A 26,568-nucleotide genomic window follows, 5' to 3' on the forward strand; every position below is an offset into this window, starting at 1 on the left:
GCAGGAAGAAGAATTAACCAAAGTCTCAGCCCCCCACCGGGAACCAGTATAGGTCCTGAACCTAAATTTTGGACTTGCGGGCAGCTCACCAAAAACGAGTTGAAAAATCGAGCTCAGGGGCACAGCAATTCACAAACTGGCCGAGTAATAAAGGACAACTATCGTCCAAAAATCTGTTGAGGGAAGGCAACGAGGCGGACTTGACAGCGAGGCAGAATAGCAGGAAACAGAATTCAAGAGGTACGTTGGAATCACCTTTAAAGCACAGGAAGAGGGGCACAACTTCGACAATGATGCACTTGGCCAAAAAGGGCGTATGCGTTTTCTCCTGAATATATTCAGGAGAAAACGCATACGCCCTTTTTGGCCAAGCAAGCAAGCGGGCAATGCAAATCTGCACTACAAAGAAGTACCAATTCCCACCGGTCAAAAGGGACATCCACAAAATGTGTAAAAACCAGAAAGGCAAGACAGGCCCTGGAGAACAGGGAGCCTTGTTATGCTGATGGGCGGGATGTAAATTGCCAACTGCCTCTCTGGAGGAGTGCATTGTGTTCCCTAAAACAAGTAAAGAACAGAGCTACAGAGCCAAGGGCACTTCCAGTCTAGGGAATATACCTTGGGAAAACTGAAAATCAATAAGACAGAGCCACCCCAAAATTTAGGGCTGCACAGCTTACAAGGACCTCAACTTGGGTACACCTTAAATATCCCAGGAAATATAAAAATGGTTCAAAAAATTGTGGTACTTACGTACGATGGAATATCCCTCAGCCATGAAATCAATGTCATAAGACCAGTAGCAGCAAAATGGGTGGATTCAGGTACGATGATTCTAAGTGAAATAAGTCACACAGAAAAAGAAACTTATCATAAGATATCACTTATGAAGATCCTGTAAACATGGCTACACTTGAACTGAGTTAGGAAAGAGAACAGTGTCTCACATTTAGAAAACACTCTTTTGCCTGCTTAAGGGGGAAGGAGAGGTGGGGTGATGCATAAAACTAGAGTTTGATATAAGCACAGGTACCGTTCCAAAAACCAACTATGGAATAGACAAGACCTACACCTTCCTCAGTGAAAGGGACTCAAAACCCCATATTTCCCACAGAGGAATATATCTGACCAGTAAGAATCTTAAAACCTATGTATTGATATGTCCCCGTAAGGGAATCAAGTGTGTCTAGACAGGCATAGACATGGCAGCGAGAATCAGCTCAAACCCACTATAAAAAGGAATTTCATAAACAAAACAAAAGAACTGGGAAATTCTTTACAATTCCTTCAGGGTCTCTGATGAAACCTGGAATGACCCTATCTACAATGACAGCTGGATGTGGCATAAGGAGGGACACTTGGGACTGAGACGATTGGTGAGATTGGTGAGCAAATGCAGACCCTTTAGAGCACAAATGCCTGGCACCCATTCCATGGGTCCCACCTCTCCAGGTTGAAGGGAGTATTACTACAGCTATAATATGTACGGGAAACTTAGAGAACGGACACACTGTGAATACGAAAGGTTTCTAAAACTCAACGAATAGTCCCTCTCCTGGTGCTCCGGCTTGACTTTCCATCTGCTTTACTATCAACCTCCCAACTTGGAGAGACAGCCCCTTTAACCTCCTGGTTCGCACAGGTTGCCAATTTGGCAGAGGATGAAAGGGATGAGGGAGAACCAATGAGAGAGTAGCTGTTAGGCATTTGGACGGGCACATATCACTCTAACTTCCCGGCAGGAAGAAGAATTAACCAAAGTCTCAGGCCCCAACGGGAACAGCATAGGTCCTGAACCATAATTTTGGACTTGCGGTCAGCTCACCAAAAACGAGTTGAAAAATGGAGCTCAGGGGCACAGCAATTCACAAACTGGCCGAGTAATAAAGGACAACTATCGTCCAAAAATCTGTTGAGGGAAGGCAACGAGGCGGACTTGAAAGCGAGGCAGAATAGCACGAAACAGATTTCAAGAGGTACGTTGGAATCGCCTTTAAAGCACAGGAAGAGGGGCACAACTTCGACAATGATGCACTTGGCCAAAAAGGGCGTATGCGTTTTCTCCTGAATATATTCAGGAGAAAACGCATACGCCCTTTTTGGCCAAGCAAGCAAGCGGGCAATGCAAATCTGCACTACAAAGAAGTATCACTTCCCACCGGTAAAAAGGGACATCCACAAAATATGTAAAAACCAGAAAGGCAAGACAGGCCCTGGAGAACAGGGAGCCTTGTTATGCTGAAGGGCGGGATGTAAATTGCCAACTGCCTCTCTGGAGGAGTGCATTGTGTTCCCTAAAACAAGTAAAGAACAGAGCTACAGAGCCAAGGGCACTTCCAGTCTAGGGAATATACCTTGGGAAAACTGAAAATCAATAAGACACAGCCACCCCAAAATTTGGGGCTGCACTGCTTACAAGGACCTCAACTTGGGTACACCTTAAATATCACAGGAAATATAGAAATGGTTCAAAAAATTGTGGTACTTATGTAAGATGGAATATTCCTCAGCCATGAAATCAATGTCATAAGACCAGTAGCAGCAAAATGGGTGGATTCAGGTACGATGATTCTAAGTGAAATAAGTCACACAGAAAAAGAAACTTATCATTAGATATCACTTATGAAGATCCTGTAAACATGGCTACACTTGAACTGACTTAGGAAAGAGAACAGTGTCTCACATTTAGAAAACACTCTTATGCCTGCTTAAGGGGGAAGGAGAGGTGGGGTGATGCATAAAACCAGAGTTTGATATAAGCACAGGTACCGTTCCAAAAACCAACTATGGAATAGACAAGACCTACACCTTCCTCAGTGAAAGGGACTCAAAACCCCATATTTCCCGCAGAGGAATATATCTGACTAGTAAGAATCTTAAAACCTATGTATTGATATGTCTCCGTAAGGGAATCAAGTGTGTCTAGACTGGCATAAACATGGCAGCGAGAATCAGCTCAAATCCACTATAAAAAGGAATTTCAAAACCAAAACAAAAAAACTGGGAAATTCTTTACAATTCCTTCAGGGTCTCTGATGAAACCTGGAATGACCCTATCTACAACGACAGCTGGATGTGGCATAAGGCTGGACGCTTGGGACTGAGAGGATTGGTGAGATTGGGTGAGCAAATGCAGACCCTTTAAAGCAATAATGCATGGCACCCATTCCATGGGTCCCAACTCTCCAGGTTGAAGGGAATATTACTACAGTTATAAAATGCATGGGAAACCTAGAGAACGGAAACACTGTGAATACGAAAGCTTTCTAAAACTCAACGAATAGTCCCTCTCCTGGTGCTCCGGTTTGACTTTCCATCTGCTTTACTATCAACCTCCCAACTTGGAGAGACAGCCCCTTTAACCTCCTGGTTCGCACAGGTTGCCAATTTGGCAGAGGATGAAAGGGAAGAGGGAGAACCAATGAGAGAGTAGAAGTTAGGCATTTGGACGGGCACATATCACTGTAATTTCCCGGCAGGAAGAAGAATTAACCAAAGTCTCAGCCCCCCACCGGGAACCAGTATAGGTCCTGAACCTAAATTTTGGACTTGAGGTCAGCTCACCAAAAAACGAGTTGAAAAATGGAGCTCAGGGGCACAGCAATTCACAAACTGGCCGAGTAATAAAGGACAACCATCATCCCAAAATCTGTTGAGGGAAGGCAACGAGGCGGACATGAAAGCGCGGCAGAATAGCAGGAAACAGATTTCAAGAGGCACGTTGGAATCGCCTTTAAAGCACAGGAAGAGGGGCACAACTTCGACAATGATGCACTTGGCCAAAAAGGGCGTATGCGTTTTCTCCTGAATATATTCAGGAGAAAACGCATACGCCCTTTTCGGCCAAGCAAGCAAGCGGGCAATGCAAATCTGCACTACAAAGACGTATCACTTCCCACCGGTCAAAAGGGACATCCACAAAATGTGTAAAAACCAGAAAGGCAAGACAGGCCCTGGAGAACAGGGAGCCTTGTTATGCTGATGGGCGGGATGTAAATTGCCTACTGCCTTTCTGGAGGAGTGCATTGTGTTCCCTAAAACAAGTAAACAACAGAGCTACAGAGCCAAGGGCACTTCCAGTCTAGGGAATATTCCTTGGGAAAACTGAAAATCAATAAGACAGAGCCACCCCAAAATTTAGGGCTGCACTGCTTACAAGGATCTCAACTTGGGTACACCTTAAATATCCCAGGAAATATAAAAATGGTTCAAAAAATTGTGGTACTTACGTACGATGGAATATCCCTCAGCCATGAAATCAATGTCATAAGACCAGTAGCAGCAAAATGGGTGGATTCAGGTACGATGATTCTAAGTGAAATATGTCACACAGAAAAAGAAACTTATCATAAGATATCACTTATGAAGATCCTGTAAACATGGCTACACTTGAACTGAGTTAGGAAACATAACAGTGTCTCACATTTAGAAAACACTCTTATGCCTGCTTAAGGGGAAAGGAGAGGTGGTGTAATGCATAAAACCAGAGTTTGATATAAGCACAGGTACCGTTCCAAAAACCAACTATGGAATAGACAAGACCTACACCTTCCTCAGTGAAAGGGAATCAAAACCCCATATTTCCCGCAGAGGAATATATCTGACTAGTAAGAATCTTAAAACCTATATATTGATATGTCCCCGTAAGGGAATCAAGTGTGTCTCGACTGGCATAAACATGGCAGCGAGAATCAGCTCAAGCCCACTATAAAAAGGAATTTCAAAAACAAAACAAAAAAACTGGGAAATTCTTTACAATTCCTTCAGGGTCTCTGATGAAACCTGGAATGACCCTATCTACAACGACAGCTGGATGTGGCATAAGGAGGGACACTTGGGAATGAGATGATTGGTGAGATTGGGTGAGCAAATGCAGACCCTTTAAAGCACAAATGCCTGGCACCCATTCCATGGGTCCCAACTCTCCAGGTTGAAGGTAATATTATTACAGCTATAACATGTACGGGAACCCTAGATAACGGACACACTGTGAATACGAAAGGTTCCTAAAACTAAACGAATAGTCCCTTTCCTGGTGCTCCGGTTTGACTTTCCATCTGCTTTACTATCAACCTCCCAACTTGGAGAGACAGCCCCTTTAACCTCCTGGTTCGCACAGGTTGCCAATTTGGCAGAGGATGAAAGGGAAGAGGGAGAACCAATGAGAGAGTAGCTGTTAGGCATTTGGACGGGCACATATCACTCTAACTTCCCGGCAGGAAGAAGAATTAACCAAAGTCTCAGCCCCCCACCGGGAACCAGCATAGGTCCTGAACCAAAATGTTGGACTTGCGGTCCGCTCACCAAAAACGAGTTGAAAAATGGAGCTCAGGGGCACAGCAATTCACAAACTGGCTGAGTAATAAAGGACAACTATCGTCCAAAAATCTGTTGAGGGAAGGCAACGAGGTGGACTTGAAAGCGAGGCAGAATAGCAGGAAACAGATTTCAAGAGGTATGCTGGAATCGCCTTTAAAGCACAGGAAGAGGGGCACAACTTCTACAATGATGCACTTGGCCAAAAAGGTCGTATGCGTTTTCTCCTGAATATATTCAGGAGAAAACGCATACGCCCTTTTTGGCCAAGCAAGCAAGCGGGCAATGCAAATCTGCATTACAAAGAAGTATCACATCCCATCGGTCAAAAGGGACATCCACAAAATGTGTAAAACCCAGAAAGGCAAGACAGGCCCTGGAGAACAGGGAGCCTTGTTATGCTGATAGGTGGGATGTAAACTGCCAACTGCCTCTCTGGAGGAGTACATTGTGTTCCTGAAAACAAGTAAAGAACAGAGCTACAGAGCCAAGGGCACTTCCAGTCTAGGGAATATACCTTGGGAAAACTGAAAATCAATAAGACAGAGCCACCCCAAAATTTAGGGCTGCACAGCTTACAAGGACCTCAACTTGGGTACACCTTAAATATCCCAGGAAATATAAAAATGGTTCAAAAAATTGTGGTACTTACGTACGATGGAATATCCCTCAGCCATGAAATCAATGTCATAAGACCAGTAGCAGCAAAATGGGTGGATTCAGGTACGATGATTCTAAGTGAAATAAGTCACACAGAAAAAGAAACTTATCATAAGATATCACTTATGAAGATCCTGTAAACATGGCTACACTTGAACTGAGTTAGGAAAGAGAACAGTGTCTCACATTTAGAAAACACTCTTTTGCCTGCTTAAGGGGGAAGGAGAGGTGGGGTGATGCATAAAACTAGAGTTTGATATAAGCACAGGTACCGTTCCAAAAACCAACTATGGAATAGACAAGACCTACACCTTCCTCAGTGAAAGGGACTCAAAACCCCATATTTCCCACAGAGGAATATATCTGACCAGTAAGAATCTTAAAACCTATGTATTGATATGTCCCCGTAAGGGAATCAAGTGTGTCTAGACAGGCATAGACATGGCAGCGAGAATCAGCTCAAACCCACTATAAAAAGGAATTTCATAAACAAAACAAAAGAACTGGGAAATTCTTTACAATTCCTTCAGGGTCTCTGATGAAACCTGGAATGACCCTATCTACAATGACAGCTGGATGTGGCATAAGGAGGGACACTTGGGACTGAGACGATTGGTGAGATTGGTGAGCAAATGCAGACCCTTTAGAGCACAAATGCCTGGCACCCATTCCATGGGTCCCACCTCTCCAGGTTGAAGGGAGTATTACTACAGCTATAATATGTACGGGAAACTTAGAGAACGGACACACTGTGAATACGAAAGGTTTCTAAAACTCAACGAATAGTCCCTCTCCTGGTGCTACGGCTTGACTTTCCATCTGCTTTACTATCAACCTCCCAACTTGGAGAGACAGCCCCTTTAACCTCCTGGTTCGCACAGGTTGCCAATTTGGCAGAGGATGAAAGGGATGAGGGAGAACCAATGACAGAGTAGCTGTTAGGAATTTGGACGGGCACATATCACTCTAACTTCCCGGCAGGAAGAAGAATTAACCAAAGTCTCAGCCCCCCACCGGGAACGAGTATAGGTCCTGAACCTAAATTTTGGACTTGCGGGCAGCTCACCAAAAACGAGTTGAAAAATCGAGCTCAGGGGCACAGCAATTCACAAACTGGCCGAGTAATAAAGGACAACTATCGTCCAAAAATCTGTTGAGGGAAGGCAACGAGGCGGACTTGACAGCGAGGCAGAATAGCAGGAAACAGAATTCAAGAGGTACGTTGGAATCACCTTTAAAGCACAGGAAGAGGGGCACAACTTCGACAATGATGCACTTGGCCAAAAAGGGCGTATGCGTTTTCTCCTGAATATATTCAGGAGAAAACGCATACGCCCTTTTTGGCCAAGCAAGCAAGCGGGCAATGCAAATCTGCACTACAAAGAAGTACCAATTCCCACCGGTCAAAAGGGACATCCACAAAATGTGTAAAAACCAGAAAGGCAAGACAGGCCCTGGAGAACAGGGAGCCTTGTTATGCTGATGGGCGGGATGTAAATTGCCAACTGCCTCTCTGGAGGAGTGCATTGTGTTCCCTAAAACAAGTAAAGAACAGAGCTACAGAGCCAAGGGCACTTCCAGTCTAGGGAATATACCTTGGGAAAACTGAAAATCAATAAGACAGAGCCACCCCAAAATTTAGGGCTGCACAGCTTACAAGGACCTCAACTTGGGTACACCTTAAATATCCCAGGAAATATAAAAATGGTTCAAAAAATTGTGGTACTTACGTACGATGGAATATCCCTCAGCCATGAAATCAATGTCATAAGACCAGTAGCAGCAAAATGGGTGGATTCAGGTACGATGATTCTAAGTGAAATAAGTCACACAGAAAAAGAAACTTATCATAAGATATCACTTATGAAGATCCTGTAAACATGGCTACACTTGAACTGAGTTAGGAAAGAGAACAGTGTCTCACATTTAGAAAACACTCTTTTGCCTGCTTAAGGGGGAAGGAGAGGTGGGGTGATGCATAAAACTAGAGTTTGATATAAGCACAGGTACCGTTCCAAAAACCAACTATGGAATAGACAAGACCTACACCTTCCTCAGTGAAAGGGACTCAAAACCCCATATTTCCCACAGAGGAATATATCTGACCAGTAAGAATCTTAAAACCTATGTATTGATATGTCCCCGTAAGGGAATCAAGTGTGTCTAGACAGGCATAGACATGGCAGCGAGAATCAGCTCAAACCCACTATAAAAAGGAATTTCATAAACAAAACAAAAGAACTGGGAAATTCTTTACAATTCCTTCAGGGTCTCTGATGAAACCTGGAATGACCCTATCTACAATGACAGCTGGATGTGGCATAAGGAGGGACACTTGGGACTGAGACGATTGGTGAGATTGGTGAGCAAATGCAGACCCTTTAGAGCACAAATGCCTGGCACCCATTCCATGGGTCCCACCTCTCCAGGTTGAAGGGAGTATTACTACAGCTATAATATGTACGGGAAACTTAGAGAACGGACACACTGTGAATACGAAAGGTTTCTAAAACTCAACGAATAGTCCCTCTCCTGGTGCTACGGCTTGACTTTCCATCTGCTTTACTATCAACCTCCCAACTTGGAGAGACAGCCCCTTTAACCTCCTGGTTCGCACAGGTTGCCAATTTGGCAGAGGATGAAAGGGATGAGGGAGAACCAATGACAGAGTAGCTGTTAGGCATTTGGACGGGCACATATCACTCTAACTTCCCGGCAGGAAGAAGAATTAACCAAAGTCTCAGCCCCCCACCGGGAACCAGTATAGGTCCTGAACCTAAATTTTGGACTTGCGGGCAGCTCACCAAAAACGAGTTGAAAAATCGAGCTCAGGGGCACAGCAATTCACAAACTGGCCGAGTAATAAAGGACAACTATCGTCCAAAAATCTGTTGAGGGAAGGCAACGAGGCGGACTTGACAGCGAGGCAGAATAGCAGGAAACAGAATTCAAGAGGTACGTTGGAATCACCTTTAAAGCACAGGAAGAGGGGCACAACTTCGACAATGATGCACTTGGCCAAAAAGGGCGTATGCGTTTTCTCCTGAATATATTCAGGAGAAAACGCATACGCCCTTTTTGGCCAAGCAAGCAAGCGGGCAATGCAAATCTGCACTACAAAGAAGTACCAATTCCCACCGGTCAAAAGGGACATCCACAAAATGTGTAAAAACCAGAAAGGCAAGACAGGCCCTGGAGAACAGGGAGCCTTGTTATGCTGATGGGCGGGATGTAAATTGCCAACTGCCTCTCTGGAGGAGTGCATTGTGTTCCCTAAAACAAGTAAAGAACAGAGCTACAGAGCCAAGGGCACTTCCAGTCTAGGGAATATACCTTGGGAAAACTGAAAATCAATAAGACAGAGCCACCCCAAAATTTAGGGCTGAACTGCTTACAAGGACCTCAACTTGGGTACACCTTAAATATCCCAGGAAATATAAAAATGGTTCAAAAAATTGTGGTACTTACGTACGATGGAATATCCGTCAGCCATGAAATCAATGTCATAAGACCAGTAGCAGCAAAATGGGAGGATTCAGGTACGATGATTCTAAGTGAAATAAGTCACACAGAAAAAGAAACTTATCATAAGATATCACTTATGAAGATCCTGTAAACATGGCTACACTTGAACTGAGTTAAGAAAGAGAACAGTGTCTCACATTTAGAAAACACTCTTATGCCTGCTTAAGGGGGAAGGAGGGGTGGGGTGATGCATAAAACCAGAGTTTGATATAAGCACAGGTACCGTTCCAAAAACCAACTATGGAATAGACAAGACCTACACCTTCCTCAGTGAAAGGGACTCAAAACCCCATATTTCCCGCAGAGGAATATATCTGACTAGTAAGAATCTTAAATCCTATGTATTGATATGTCTCCGTAAGGGAATCAAGTGTGTCTAGACTGGCATAAACATGGCAGCAAGAGTCAGCTCAAACCCACTATAAAAAGGAATTTCAAAAACAAAACAAAAAAACTGGGAAATTCTTTACAATTCCTTCAGGGTCTCTGATGAAACCTGGAAGGGCCCTATCTACAACGACAGCTGGATGTGGCATAAGGCTGGACACTTGGGACTGAGAGGATTGGTGAGATTGGGTGAGCAAATGCAGACCCTTTAATGCAATAACGCATGGCACCCATTCCATGGGTCCCAACTCTCCAGGTTGAAGGGCATATTACTACAGTTATAACATGTACGGGAAACCTAGAGAACGGACACACTGTGAATACGAAAGGTTTCTAAAACTCAACGAATAGTCCCTCTCCTGGTGCTCCGGTTTGACTTTCCATCTGCTTTCCTATCAACCTCCCAACTTGCAGAGACAGCCCCTTTAACCTCCTGGTTCGCACAGGTTGCCAATTTGGCAGAGGATGAATGGGTAGAGGGAGAACCAATGAGAGAGTGGCTGTTAGGCATTTGGACGGGCACATATCACTGTAATTTCCCGGCAGGAAGAAGAATTAACCAAAGTCTCAGCCCCCCTCCGGGAACCAGTATAGGTCCTGAACCAAAATTTTGGACTTGCGGTCAGCTCACCAAAAACGAGTTGAAAAATGGAGCTCAGGGGCACAGCAATTCACAAACTGGCCGAGTAATAAAGGACAACCATCGTCCAAAAATCTGTTGAGGGAAGGCAACGAGGCGGACTTGAAAGCGAGGCAGAATAGCAGTAAACAGATTTCAAGAGGTACGTTGGAATCGCCTTTAAAGCACAGGAAGAGGGGCACAATTTCGACAATGATGCACTTGGCCAAAAAGGGCGTATGCGTTTTCTCCTGAATATATTCAGGAGAAAACGCATACGCCCTTTTTGGCCAAGCAAGCAAGCGGGCAATGCAAATCTGCACTACAAAGAAGTATCACTTCCCACCGGTCAAAAGGGGCATCCACAAAATGTGTAAAAACCAGAAAGGCAAAACAGGCCCTGGAGAACAGGGAGCCTTGTTATGATGATGGGCGGCATGTAAATTGCCAACTGCCTCTCTGGAGGAGTGCACTGTGTTCCCTAAAACAAGTAAACAACAGAGCTACAGAGCCAAGGGCACTTCCAGTCTAGGGAATATACCTTGGGAAAACTGAAAATCAATAAGACAGAGCCACCCCAAAATTTAGGGCTGCACTGCTTACAAGGACTTCAACTTGGGTACACCTTAAATATCCCAGGAAATATAAAAATGGTTCAAAAAATTGTGGTACTTACGTACGATGGAATATCCCTCAGCCATGAAATCAATGTCATAAGACCAGTAGCAGCAAAATGTGTGGATTCAGGTACGATATAAGTCACACAGAAAAAGAAACTTATCATAAGATATCACTTATGAAGATCCTGTAAACATGGCTACACTTGAACTGAGTTAGGAAAGAGAACAGTGTCTCACATTTAGATAACACTCTTATGCCTGCTTAAGGGGGAAGGAGAGGTGGGGTGATGCATAAAACCAGAGTTTGATATAAGCACAGGTACCGTTCCAAAAACCAACTATGGAATAGACAAGACCTACACCTTCCTCAGTGAAAGGGACTCAAAACCCAATATTTCCCGCAGAGGAATATATCTGACTAGTAAGAATCTTAAATCCTATGTATTGATATGTCTCCGTAAGGGAATCAAGTGTGTCTAGACTGGCATAAACATGGCAGCGAGAGTCAGCTCAAACCCACTATAAAAAGGAATTTCAAAAACAAAACAAAAAAACTGGGAAATTCTTTACAATTCCTTCAGGGTCTCTGATGAAACCTGGAAGGACCATATCTACAACGACAGCTGGATGTGGCATAAGGCTGGACACTTGGGACTGAGGGGATTGGTGAGATTGGGTGAGCAAATGCAGACCCTTTAAAGCAATAATGCATGGCACCCATTCCATGGGTCCCAACTCTCCAGGTTGAAGGGAATATTACTACAGTTATAACATGTACGGGAAACCTAGAGAACGGACACACTGTGAATACGAAAGGTTTCTAAAACTCAACGAATAGTCCCTCTCTTGGTGCTCCGCTGTGACTTTCCATCTGCTTTACTATCAACCTCCCAACTTGGAGAGACAGCCCCTTTAACCTCCTGGTTCGCACAGGTTGCCAATTTGGCAGAGGATGAAAGGGAAGTGGGAGATCCAATGGGAGAGTAGCTGTTAGGCTTTGGACGGGCACATATAACTGTAATTTCCCGCCAGGAAGAAGAATTAACCAAAGTCTCAGCCACCCACCAGGAAACAGTGTAGGTCCTGAACCAAAATTTTGGACTTGCGGTCAGCTCACCAAAAACGAGTTGAAAAATCGAGCTCAGGGGCACAGCAATTCACAAACTCGCCGAGTAATAAAGGACAACTATCGTCCAAAAATCTGTTGAGGGAAGGCAACGAGGCGGACTTGAAAGAGAGGCAGAATAGCAGGAAACAGATTTCAAGAGGTACGTTGGAATCGCCTTTAAAGCACAGGAAGAGGGGCACAACTTCGACAATGATGCACTTGGCCAAAAAGGGCGTATGCGTTTTCTCCTGAATATATTCAGGAGAAAACGCATACGCCCTTTTTGGCCAAGCAAGCAAGCGGGCAATGCAAATCTGCACTACAAAGAAGTATCACTTCCCACCGGTAAAAAGGGACATCCACAAAATGTGTAAAAACCAGAAAGTCAAGACAGGCCCTGGAGAACCGGGAGCCTTGTTATGCTGAAGGGCGGGATGTAAATTGCCAACTGCCTCTCTGGAGGAGTGCAATGTGTTCCCTAAAACAAGTAAAGAACAGAGCTACAGAGCCAAGGGTACTTCCAGTCTAAGGAATATAACTTGGGAAAACTGAAAATCAATAAGACAGAGCCACCCCAAAATTTAGGGCTGCACTGCTTACAAGGACCTCAACTTGGGTACACCTTAAATATCCCAGGAAATATAAAAATGGTTCAAAAAATTGTGGTACTTACGTACGATGTAATATCCGTCAGCCATGAAATCAATGTCATAAGACCAGTAGAAGCAAAATGGGTGGATTCAGGTACGATGATTCTAAGTGAAATAAGTCACAGAGAAAAAGAAACTTATCATAAGATATCACTTATGAAGATCCTGTAAACATGGCTACACTTGAACTGAGTTAGGAAAGAGAACAGTGTCTCACATTTAGAAAACACTCTTATGCCTGCTTAAGGGGGAAGGAGAGGTGGGGTGATGCATAAAACCAGAGTTTGATATAAGCACAGGTACCGTTCCAAAAACCAACTATGGAATAGACAAGACCTACACCTTCCTCAGTGAAAGGGACTCAAAACCCCATATTTCCCGCAGAGGAATATATCTGGCTAGTAAGAATCTTAAAACCTATGTATTGATATGTCTCCGTAAGGGAATCAAGTGTGTCTAGACTGGCATAAACATGGCAGCAAGAATCAGCTCAAACCCACTATAAAAAGGAATTTCAAAAACAAAACAAAAAAACTGGGAAATTCTTTACAATTCCTTCAGGGTCTCTGATGAAACCTGGAATGACCCTATCTACAATGAAAGCTGGATGTGGCATAAGGCTGGACACTTGGGACTGAGAGGATTGGTGAGATTGGGTGAGCAAATGCAGACCCTTTAATGCAATAATGCATGGCACCCATTCCATGGGTCCCAACTCTCCAGGATGAAGGGAATATTGCTACAGTTATAACATGTACGGGAAACCTAGAGAACAGACACACTGTGAATACGAAAGATTTCTAAAACTCAACGAATAGTCCCTCTCCTGGTGCTCTGGTTTGACTTTCCATCTGCTTTACTATCAACCTTCCAAATTGGAGAGACAGACCCTTTAACCTCCTGGTTCGCACAGGTTTCCAATTTGGCAGAGGATGAAAGGGAAGAGGGAGAACCAATATGAGAGTAGCAGTTAGGCATTTGGACGGGCACATATCACTGTAATTTCCCGGCAGGAAGAAGAATTAACCAAAGTCTCTGCCCCCCACTGGGAACCAGTATAGGTCCTGAACCAAAATTTTGGACTTGCGGTCAGCTCACCAAAAACGAGTTGAAAAATGGAGCTCAGGGGCACAGCAATTCACAAACTGGCCGAGTAATAAAGGACAACTATCGTCCAAAAATCTGTTGAGGGAAGGCAACGAGGCGGACTTGAAAGCGAGGCAGAATAGCAGGAAACAGATTTCAAGAAGTACGTTGGAATCGCCTTTAAAGCACAGGAAGAGGGGCACAACTTCGACAATGATGCACTTGGCCAAAAAGGGCGTATGCGTTTTCTCCTGAATATATTCAGGAGAAAACGCATACGCCCTTTTTGGCCAAGCAAGCAAGCGGGCAATGCAAATCCGCACTACAAAGAAGTATCACTTCCCACCGGTAAAAAGGGACATCCACAAAATGTGTAAAAACCAGAAAGGCAAGACAGGCCCAGGAGAACCGGGAACCTTGTTATGCTGAAGGGTGGGATGTAAATTGCCAACTGCCTCTCTGGAGGAGTGCATTGTGTTCCCTAAAACAAGTAAAGAACAGAGCTACAGAGCCAAGGGCACTTCCAGTCTAGGGAATATACCTTGGGAAAACTGAAAATCAATAAGACACAGCCACCCCAAAATTTGGGGCTGCACTGCTTACAAGGACCTCAACTTGGGTACACATTAAATATCACAGGAAATATAGAAATGGTTCAAAAAATTTTGGTACTTATGTAAGATGGAATATTCCTCAGCCATGAAATCAATGTCATAAGACCAGTAGCAGCAAAATGGGTGGATTCAGGTACGATGATTCTAAGTGAAATAAATCACACAGAAAAAGAAACTTATCATTAGATATCACTTATGAAGATCCTGTAAACATGGCTACACTTGAACTGAGTTAGGAAAGAGAACAGTGTCTCACATTTAGAAAACACTCTTATGCCTGCTTAAGGGGGAAGGAGAGGTGGGGTGATGCATAAAACCAGAGTTTGATATAAGCACAGGTACCGTTCCAAAAACCAACTCTTGAATAGACAAGACCTACACCTTCCTCAGTGAAAGGGACTCAAAACCCCATATTTCCCACAGAGGAATATATCTGACTAGTAAGAATCTTAAAACCTATGTATTGATATGTCTCCGTAAGGGAATCAAGTGTGTCTAGACTGGCATAAACATGGCAGCGAGAATCAGCTCAAACCCACTATAAAAAGGAATTTCAAAAACAAAACAAAAAAACTGGGAAATTCTTTACAATTCCTTCAGGGTCTCTGATGAAACCTGGAATGACCCTATCTACAACGACAGCTGGATGTGGCATAAGGCTGGACGCTTGGGACTGAGAGGATTGGTGAGATTGGGTGAGCAAATGCAGACCCTTTAAAGCAATAATGCATGGCACACATTCCATGGGTCCCAACTCTCCAGGTTGAAGGGAATATTACTACAGTTATAAAATGCACGGGAAACCTAGAGAACGGACACACTGCGAATACGAAAGCTTTCTAAAACTCAACGAATAGTCCCTCTCCTGGTGCTCCGGTTTGACTTTCCATCTGCTTTACTATCAAACTCCCAACTTGGAGAGACAGCCCCTTTAACCTCCTGGTTCGCACAGGTTGCCAATTTAGCAGAGGATGAAAGGGAAGCGGGAGAACCAATGAGAGAGTAGAAGTTAGGCATTTGGACGGGCACATATCACTGTAATTTCCCGGCAGGAAGAAGAATTAACCAAAGTCTCTGCCCCCCACTGGGAACCAGTATAGGTCCTGAACCAAAATTTTGGACTTGCGGTCAGCTCACCAAAAACGAGTTGAAAAATGGAGCTCAGGGGCACAGCAATTCACAAACTGGCCGAGTAATAAAGGACAACTATCGTCCAAAAATCTGTTGAGGGAAGGCAACGAGGCGGACTTGAAAGCGAGGCAGAATAGCAGGAAACAGATTTCAAGAAGTACGTTGGAATCGCCTTTAAAGCACAGGAAGAGGGGCACAACTTCGACAATGATGCACTTGGCCAAAAAGGGCGTATGCGTTTTCTCCTGAATATATTCAGGAGAAAACGCATACGCCCTTTTTGGCCAAGCAAGCAAGCGGGCAATGCAAATCCGCACTACAAAGAAGTATCACTTCCCACCGGTAAAAAGGGACATCCACAAAATGTGTAAAAACCAGAAAGGCAAGACAGGCCCAGGAGAACCGGGAACCTTGTTATGCTGAAGGGCGGGATGTAAATTGCCAACTGCCTCTCTGGAGGAGTGCATTGTGTTCCCTAAAACAAGTAAAGAACAGAGCTACAGAGCCAAGGGCACTTCCAGTCTAGGGAATATACCTTGGGAAAACTGAAAATCAATAAGACACAGCCACCCCAAAATTTGGGGCTGCACTGCTTACAAGGACCTCAACTTGGGTACACATTAAATATCACAGGAAATATAGAAATGGTTCAAAAAATTTTGGTACTTATGTAAGATGGAATATTCCTCAGCCATGAAATCAATGTCATAAGACCAGTAGCAGCAAAATGGGTGGATTCAGGTACGATGATTCTAAGTGAAATAAATCACACAGAAAAAGAAACTTATCATTAGATATCACTTATGAAGATCCTGTAAACATGGCTACACTTGAACTGAGTTAGGAAAGAGAACAGTGTCTCACATTTAGAAAACACTCTTATGCCTGCTTAAGGGGGAAGGAGAGGTGGGGTGATGCATAAAACCAGAGTTTGATATAAGCACAGGTACCGTTCCAAAAACCAACTCTTGAATAGACAAGACCTACACCTTCCTCAGTGAAAGGGACTCAAAACCCCATATTTCCCACAGAGGAATATATCTGACTAGTAAGAATCTTAAAACCTATGTATTGATATGTCTCCGTAAGGGAATCAAGTGTGTCTAGACTGGCATAAACATGGCAGCGAGAATCAGCTCAAACCCACTATAAAAAGGAATTTCAAAAACAAAACAAAAAAACTGGGAAATTCTTTACAATTCCTTCAGGGTCTCTGATGAAACCTGGAATGACCCTATCTACAACGACAGCTGGATGTGGCATAAGGCTGGACGCTTGGGACTGAGAGGATTGGTGAGATTGGGTGAGCAAATGCAGACCCTTTAAAGCAATAATGCATGGCACACATTCCATGGGTCCCAACTCTCCAGGTTGAAGGGAATATTACTACAGTTATAAAATGCACGGGAAACCTAGAGAACGGACACACTGCGAATACGAAAGCTTTCTAAAACTCAACGAATAGTCCCTCTCCTGGTGCTCCGGTTTGACTTTCCATCTGCTTTACTATCAAACTCCCAACTTGGAGAGACAGCCCCTTTAACCTCCTGGTTCGCACAGGTTGCCAATTTAGCAGAGGATGAAAGGGAAGAGGGAGAACCAATGAGAGAGTAGAAGTTAGGCATTTGGACGGGCACATATCACTGTAATTTCCCGGCAGGAAGAAGAATTAACCAAAGTCTCAGCCACCCACCAGGAACCAGTATAGGTCCTGAACCTAAATTTTGGACTTGAGGTCAGCTCACCAAAAAACGAGTTGAAAAATGGAGCTCAGGGGCACAGCAATTCACAAACTGGCCGAGTAATAAAGGACAACTATCATCCAAAAATCTGTTGAGGGAAGGCAACGATGCGGACTTGAAAGCGAGGCAGAATAGCAGGAAACAGATTTCAAGAGGCACGTTGGAATCGCCTTTAAAGCACAGGAAGAGGGGCACAACTTCGAAAATGATGCACTTGGCCAAAAAGGGCGTATGGGGGCTTCCCTGGTGGCGCAGTGGTTGAGAGCCCGCCTGCCAATGCAGGGGACACGGGTTCGTGCCCCGTTCTGGGAAGATCCCACATGCCGCGGAGCGGCTGGGCCCGTGAGCCATGGCCGCTGAGCCTGCGCGTCCAGAGCCTGTGCTCCGCAACGGGAGAGGCCACAACAGCGCGAGGCCCACATACCGCAAAAAAAAAAAAAAAAAAAAAAAAAAAAAAAAGGGCGTATGCGTTTTCTCCTGAATATATTCAGGAGAAAACGCATACGCCCTTTTTGGCCAAGCAAGCAAGCGGGCAATGCAAATCTGCACTACAAAGACGTATCACTTCCCACCGGTCAAAAGGGACATCAACAAAATGTGTAAAAACCAGAAAGGCAAGACAGGCCCTGGAGAACAGGGAGCCTTGTTAGGCTGATGGGCGGGATGTAAATTGCCTACTGCTTCTCTGGAGGAGTGCATTGTGTTCCCTAAAACAAGTAAAGAACAGAGCTACAGAGCGAAGGGCACTTCCAGTCTAGGGAATATTCCTTGGGAAAACTGAAAATCAATAAGACAGAGCCACCCCAAAATTTAGGGCTGCACTGCTTACAAGGATCTCAACTTGGGTACACCTTAAATATCCCAGAAAATATAAAAATGGTTCAAAAAATTGTGGTACTTACGTATGATGGAATATCCCTCAGCCATGAAATCAATGTCATAAGACCAGTAGCAGCAAAATGGGTGGATTCAGGTACGATGATTCTAAGTGAAATAAGTCACACAGAAAAAGAAACTTATCATAAGATATCACTTATGAAGATCCTGTAAACATGGCTACACTTGAACTGAGTTAAGAAAGAGAACAGTGTCTCACATTTAGAAAACACTCTTATGCCTGCTTAAGGGGGAAGGAGAGGTGGGGTGATGCATAAAACCAGAGTTTGATATAAGCACAGGTACCGTTCCAAAAACCAACTATGGAATAGACAAGACCTACACCTTCCTCAGTGAAAGGGACTCAAAACCCCATATTTCCCGCAGAGGAATATATCTGACTAGTAAGAATCTTAAAACCTATGTATTGATATGTCCCCGTAAGGGAATCAAGTGTGTCTAGACAGGCATAAACATGGCAGCGAGAATCAGCTCAAGCCCACTATAAAAAGGAATTTCAAAAACAAAACAAAAAAACTGGGAAATTCTTTACAATTCCTTCAGGGTCTCTGATGAAACCTGGAATGACACTATCTACAATGACAGCTGGATGTGGCATAAGGAGGGACACTTGGGACTGAGACGACTGGAGAGATTGGTGAGCAAATGCAGACCCTTTTAAGCACAAATGCCTGGCACCCATTCCATGGGTCCCAACTCTCCAGGTTGAAGGGAGTATTACTACAGCTATAATATGTACGGGAAACTTAGAGAACGGACACACTGTGAATACGAAAGGTTTCTAAAACTCAACGAATAGTCCCTCTCCTGGTGCTCCGGCTTGACTTTCCATCTGCTTTACTATCAACCTCCCAACTTGGAGAGACAGCCCCTTTAACCTCCTGGTTCGCACAGGTTGCCAATTTGGCAGAGGATGAAAGGGATGAGGGAGAACCAATGAGAGAGTAGCTGTTAGGCATTTGGACGGGCACATATCACTCTAACTTCCCGGCAGGAAGAAGAATTAACCAAAGTCTCAGGCCCCAACGGGAACAGCATAGGTCCTGAACCATAATTTTGGACTTGCGGTCAGCTCACCAAAAACGAGTTGAAAAATGGAGCTCAGGGGCACAGCAATTCACAAACTGGCCGAGTAATAAAGGACAACTATCGTCCAAAAATCTGTTGAGGGAAGGCAACGAGGCGGACTTGAAAGCGAGGCAGAATAGCAGGAAACAGATTTCAAGAGGTACGTTGGAATGGCCTTTAAAGCACAGGAAGAGGGGCACAACTTCGACAATGATGCACTTGGCCAAAAAGGGCGTATGCGTTTTCTCCTGAATATATTCAGGAGAAAACGCATACGCCCTTTTTGGCCAAGCAAGCAAGCGGGCAATGCAAATCTGCACTACAAAGAAGTATCACTTCCCACCGGTCAAAAGGGACATCCACAAAATGTGTAAAAACCAGAAAGGCAAGACAGGCCCTGGAGAACAGGGAGCCTTGTTATGCTGAAGGGCGGGATGTAAATTGCCAACTGCCTCTCTGGAGGAGTGCATTGTGTTCCCTAAAACAAGTAAAGAACAGAGCTACAGAGCCAAGGGCACTTCCAGTCTAGGGAATATACCTTGGGAAAACTGAAAATCAATAAGACACAGCCACCCCAAAATTTGGGGCTGCACTGCTTACAAGGACCTCAACTTGGGTACACCTTAAATATCACAGGAAATATAGAAATGGTTCAAAAAATTGTGGTACTTATGTAAGATGGAATATTCCTCAGCCATGAAATCAATGTCATAAGACCAGTAGCAGCAAAATGGGTGGATTCAGGTACGATGATTCTAAGTGAAATAAGTCACAGAGAAAAAGAAACTTATCATTAGATATCACTTATGAAGATCCTGTAAACATGGCTACACTTGAACTGACTTAGGAAAGAGAACAGTGTCTCACATTTAGAAAACACTCTTATGCATGCTTAAGGGGGAAGGAGAGGTGGGGTGATGCATAAAACCAGAGTTTGATATAAGCACAGGTACCGTTCCAAAAACCAACTATGGAATAGACAAGACCTACACCTTCCTCAGTGAAAGGGACTCAAAACCCCATATTTCCCGCAGAGGAATATATCTGACTAGTAAGAATCTTAAAACCTATGTATTGATATGTCTCCGTAAGGGAATCAAGTGTGTCTAGACTGGCATAAACATGGCAGCGAGAATCAGCTCAAATCCACTATAAAAAGGAATTTCAAAACCAAAACAAAAAAACTGGGAAATTCTTTACAATTCCTTCAGGGTCTCTGATGAAACCTGGAATGACCCTATCTACAACGACAGCTGGATGTGGCATAAGGCTGGACGCTTGGGACTGAGAGGATTGGTGAGATTGGGTGAGCAAATGCAGACCCTTTAAAGCAATAATGCATGGCACCCATTCCATGGGTCCCAACTCTCCAGGTTGAAGGGAATATTACTACAGTTATAAAATGCATGGGAAACCTAGAGAACGGAAACACTGTGAATACGAAAGCTTTCTAAAACTCAACGAATAGTCCCTCTCCTGGTGCTCCGGTTTGACTTTCCATCTGCTTTACTATCAACCTCCCAACTTGGAGAGACAGCCCCTTTAACCTCCTGGTTCGCACAGGTTGCCAATTTGGCAGAGGATGAAAGGGAAGAGGGAGAACCAATGAGAGAGTAGAAGTTAGGCATTTGGACGGGCACATATCACTGTAATTTCCCGGCAGGAAGAAGAATTAACCAAAGTCTCAGCCACCCACCGGGAACCAGTATAGGTCCTGAACCTAAATTTTGGACTTGAGGTCAGCTCACCAAAAAACGAGTTGAAAAATGGAGCTCAGGGGCACAGCAATTCACAAACTGGCCGAGTAATAAAGGACAACCATCATCCCAAAATCTGTTGAGGGAAGGCAACGAGGCGGACATGAAAGCGCGGCAGAATAGCAGGAAACAGATTTCAAGAGGCACGTTGGAATCGCCTTTAAAGCACAGGAAGAGGGGCACAACTTCGACAATGATGCACTTGGCCAAAAAGGGCGTATGCGTTTTCTCCTGAATATATTCAGGAGAAAACGCATACGCCCTTTTCGGCCAAGCAAGCAAGCGGGCAATGCAAATCTGCACTACAAAGACGTATCACTTCCCACCGGTCAAAAGGGACATCCACAAAATGTGTAAAAACCAGAAAGGCAAGACAGGCCCTGGAGAACAGGGAGCCTTGTTATGCTGATGGGCGGGATGTAAATTGCCTACTGCCTTTCTGGAGGAGTGCATTGTGTTCCCTAAAACAAGTAAACAACAGAGCTACAGAGCCAAGGGCACTTCCAGTCTAGGGAATATTCCTTGGGAAAACTGAAAATCAATAAGACAGAGCCACCCCAAAATTTAGGGCTGCACTGCTTACAAGGATCTCAACTTGGGTACACCTTAAATATCCCAGGAAATATAAAAATGGTTCAAAAAATTGTGGTACTTACGTACGATGGAATATCCCTCAGCCATGAAATCAATGTCATAAGACCAGTAGCAGCAAAATGGGTGGATTCAGGTACGATGATTCTAAGTGAAATATGTCACACAGAAAAAGAAACTTATCATAAGATATCACTTATGAAGATCCTGTAAACATGGCTACACTTGAACTGAGTTAGGAAAGATAACAGTGTCTCACATTTAGAAAACACTCTTATGCCTGCTTAAGGGGAAAGGAGAGGTGGGGTGATGCATAAAACCAGAGTTTGATATAAGCACAGGTACCGTTCCAAAAACCAACTATGGAATAGACAAGACCTACACCTTCCTCAGTGAAAGGGACTCAAAACCCCATATTTCCCGCAGAGGAATATATCTGACTAGTAAGAATCTTAAAACCTATATATTGATATGTCCCCGTAAGGGAATCAAGTGTGTCTCGACTGGCATAAACATGGCAGCGAGAATCAGCTCAAGCCCACTATAAAAAGGAATTTCAAAAACAAAACAAAAAAACTGGGAAATTCTTTACAATTCCTTCAGGGTCTCTGATGAAACCTGGAATGACCCTATCTACAACGACAGCTGGATGTGGCATAAGGAGGGACACTTGGGAATGAGATGATTGGTGAGATTGGGTGAGCAAATGCAGACCCTTTAAAGCACAAATGCCTGGCACCCATTCCATGGGTCCCAACTCTCCAGGTTGAAGGTAATATTATTACAGCTATAACATGTACGGGAACCCTAGATAACGGACACACTGTGAATACGAAAGGTTCCTAAAACTAAACGAATAGTCCCTTTCCTGGTGCTCCGGTTTGACTTTCCATCTGCTTTACTATCAACCTCCCAACTTGGAGAGACAGCCCCTTTAACCTCCTGGTTCGCACAGGTTGCCAATTTGGCAGAGGATGAAAGGGAAGAGGGAGAACCAATGAGAGAGTAGCTGTTAGGCATTTGGACGGGCACATATCACTCTAACTTCCCGGCAGGAAGAAGAATTAACCAAAGTCTCAGCCCCCCACCGGGAACCAGCATAGGTCCTGAACCAAAATGTTGGACTTGCGGTCCGCTCACCAAAAACGAGTTGAAAAATGGAGCTCAGGGGCACAGCAATTCACAAACTGGCTGAGTAATAAAGGACAACTATCGTCCAAAAATCTGTTGAGGGAAGGCAACGAGGTGGACTTGAAAGCGAGGCAGAATAGCAGGAAACAGATTTCAAGAGGTATGCTGGAATCGCCTTTAAAGCACAGGAAGAGGGGCACAACTTCTACAATGATGCACTTGGCCAAAAAGGTCGTATGCGTTTTCTCCTGAATATATTCAGGAGAAAACGCATACGCCCTTTTTGGCCAAGCAAGCAAGCGGGCAATGCAAATCTGCATTACAAAGAAGTATCACATCCCATCGGTCAAAAGGGACATCCACAAAATGTGTAAAACCCAGAAAGGCAAGACAGGCCCTGGAGAACAGGGAGCCTTGTTATGCTGATAGGTGGGATGTAAACTGCCAACTGCCTCTCTGGAGGAGTACATTGTGTTCCTGAAAACAAGTAAAGAACAGAGCTACAGAGCCAAGGGCACTTCCAGTCTAGGGAATATACCTTGGGAAAACTGAAAATCAATAAGACAGAGCCACCCCAAAATTTAGGGCTGCACAGCTTACAAGGACCTCAACTTGGGTACACCTTAAATATCCCAGGAAATATAAAAATGGTTCAAAAAATTGTGGTACTTACGTACGATGGAATATCCCTCAGCCATGAAATCAATGTCATAAGACCAGTAGCAGCAAAATGGGTGGATTCAGGTACGATGATTCTAAGTGAAATAAGTCACACAGAAAAAGAAACTTATCATAAGATATCACTTATGAAGATCCTGTAAACATGGCTACACTTGAACTGAGTTAAGAAAGAGAACAGTGTCTCACATTTAGAAAACACTCTTTTGCCTGCTTAAGGGGGAAGGAGAGGTGGGGTGATGCATAAAACTAGAGTTTGATATAAGCACAGGTACCGTTCCAAAAACCAACTATGGAATAGACAAGACCTACACCTTCCTCAGTGAAAGGGACTCAAAACCCCATATTTCCCACAGAGGAATATATCTGACCAGTAAGAATCTTAAAACCTATGTATTGATATGTCCCCGTAAGGGAATCAAGTGTGTCTAGACAGGCATAGACATGGCAGCGAGAATCAGCTCAAACCCACTATAAAAAGGAATTTCATAAACAAAACAAAAGAACTGGGAAATTCTTTACAATTCCTTCAGGGTCTCTGATGAAACCTGGAATGACCCTATCTACAATGACAGCTGGATGTGGCATAAGGAGGGACACTTGGGACTGAGACGATTGGTGAGATTGGTGAGCAAATGCAGACCCTTTAGAGCACAAATGCCTGGCACCCATTCCATGGGTCCCACCTCTCCAGGTTGAAGGGAGTATTACTACAGCTATAATATGTACGGGAAACTTAGAGAACGGACACACTGTGAATACGAAAGGTTTCTAAAACTCAACGAATAGTCCCTCTCCTGGTGCTACGGCTTGACTTTCCATCTGCTTTACTATCAACCTCCCAACTTGGAGAGACAGCCCCTTTAACCTCCTGGTTCGCACAGGTTGCCAATTTGGCAGAGGATGAAAGGGATGAGGGAGAACCAATGACAGAGTAGCTGTTAGGAATTTGGACGGGCACATATCACTCTAACTTCCCGGCAGGAAGAAGAATTAACCAAAGTCTCAGCCACCCACCGGGAACCAGTATAGGTCCTGAACCTAAATTTTGGACTTGCGGGCAGCTCACCAAAAACGAGTTGAAAAATCGAGCTCAGGGGCACAGCAATTCACAAACTGGCCGAGTAATAAAGGACAACTATCGTCCAAAAATCTGTTGAGGGAAGGCAACGAGGCGGACTTGACAGCGAGGCAGAATAGCAGGAAACAGAATTCAAGAGGTACGTTGGAATCACCTTTAAAGCACAGGAAGAGGGGCACAACTTCGACAATGATGCACTTGGCCAAAAAGGGCGTATGCGTTTTCTCCTGAATATATTCAGGAGAAAACGCATACGCCCTTTTTGGCCAAGCAAGCAAGCGGGCAATGCAAATCTGCACTACAAAGAAGTACCAATTCCCACCGGTCAAAAGGGACATCCACAAAATGTGTAAAAACCAGAAAGGCAAGACAGGCCCTGGAGAACAGGGAGCCTTGTTATGCTGAAGGGCGGGATGTAAATTGCCAACTGCCTCTCTGGAGGAGTGCAATGTGTTCCCTAAAACAAGTAAAGAACAGAGCTACAGAGCCAAGGGTACTTCCAGTCTAAGGAATATAACTTGGGAAAACTGAAAATCAATAAGACAGAGCCACCCCAAAATTTAGGGCTGCACTGCTTACAAGGACCTCAACTTGGGTACACCTTAAATATCCCAGGAAATATAAAAATGGTTCAAAAAATTGTGGTACTTACGTACGATGGAATATCCGTCAGCCATGAAATCAATGTCATAAGACCAGTAGAAGCAAAATGGGTGGATTCAGGTACGATGATTCTAAGTGAAATAAGTCACAGAGAAAAAGAAACTTATCATAAGATATCACTTATGAAGATCCTGTAAACATGGCTACACTTGAACTGAGTTAGGAAAGAGAACAGTGTCTCACATTTAGAAAACACTCTTATGCCTGCTTAAGGGGGAAGGAGAGGTGGGGTGATGCATAAAACCAGAGTTTGATATAAGCACAGGTACCGTTCCAAAAACCAACTATGGAATAGACAAGACCTACACCTTCCTCAGTGAAAGGGACTCAAAACCCCATATTTCCCGCAGAGGAATATATCTGACTAGTAAGAATCTTAAAACCTATATATTGATATGTCCCCGTAAGGGAATCAAGTGTGTCTCGACTGGCATAAACATGGCAGCGAGAATCAGCTCAAGCCCACTATAAAAAGGAATTTCAAAAACAAAACAAAAAAACTGGGAAATTCTTTACAATTCCTTCAGGGTCTCTGATGAAACCTGGAATGACCCTATCTACAACGACAGCTGTATGTGGCATAAGGAGGGACACTTGGGAATGAGATGATTGGTGAGATTGGGTGAGCAAATGCAGACCCTTTAAAGCACAAATGCCTGGCACCCATTCCATGGGTCCCAACTCTCCAGGTTGAAGGTAATATTATTACAGCTATAACATGTACGGGAACCCTAGATAACGGACACACTGTGAATACGAAAGGTTCCTAAAACTAAACGAATAGTCCCTTTCCTGGTGCTCCGGTTTGACTTTCCATCTGCTTTACTATCAACCTCCCAACTTGGAGAGACAGCCCCTTTAACCTCCTGGTTCGCACAGGTTGCCAATTTGGCAGAGGATGAAAGGGAAGAGGGAGAACCAATGAGAGAGTAGCTGTTAGGCATTTGGACGGGCACATATCACTCTAACTTCCCGGCAGGAAGAAGAATTAACCAAAGTCTCAGCCCCCCACCGGGAACCAGCATAGGTCCTGAACCAAAATGTTGGACTTGCGGTCCGCTCACCAAAAACGAGTTGAAAAATGGAGCTCAGGGGCACAGCAATTCACAAACTGGCTGAGTAATAAAGGACAACTATCGTCCAAAAATCTGTTGAGGGAAGGCAACGAGGTGGACTTGAAAGCGAGGCAGAATAGCAGGAAACAGATTTCAAGAGGTATGCTGGAATCGCCTTTAAAGCACAGG

This window comes from Hyperoodon ampullatus (assembly GCF_949752795.1).
Source record: "Hyperoodon ampullatus genome assembly, chromosome: 12".
NCBI classification, from domain to species: domain Eukaryota; kingdom Metazoa; phylum Chordata; class Mammalia; order Artiodactyla; family Ziphiidae; genus Hyperoodon; species Hyperoodon ampullatus.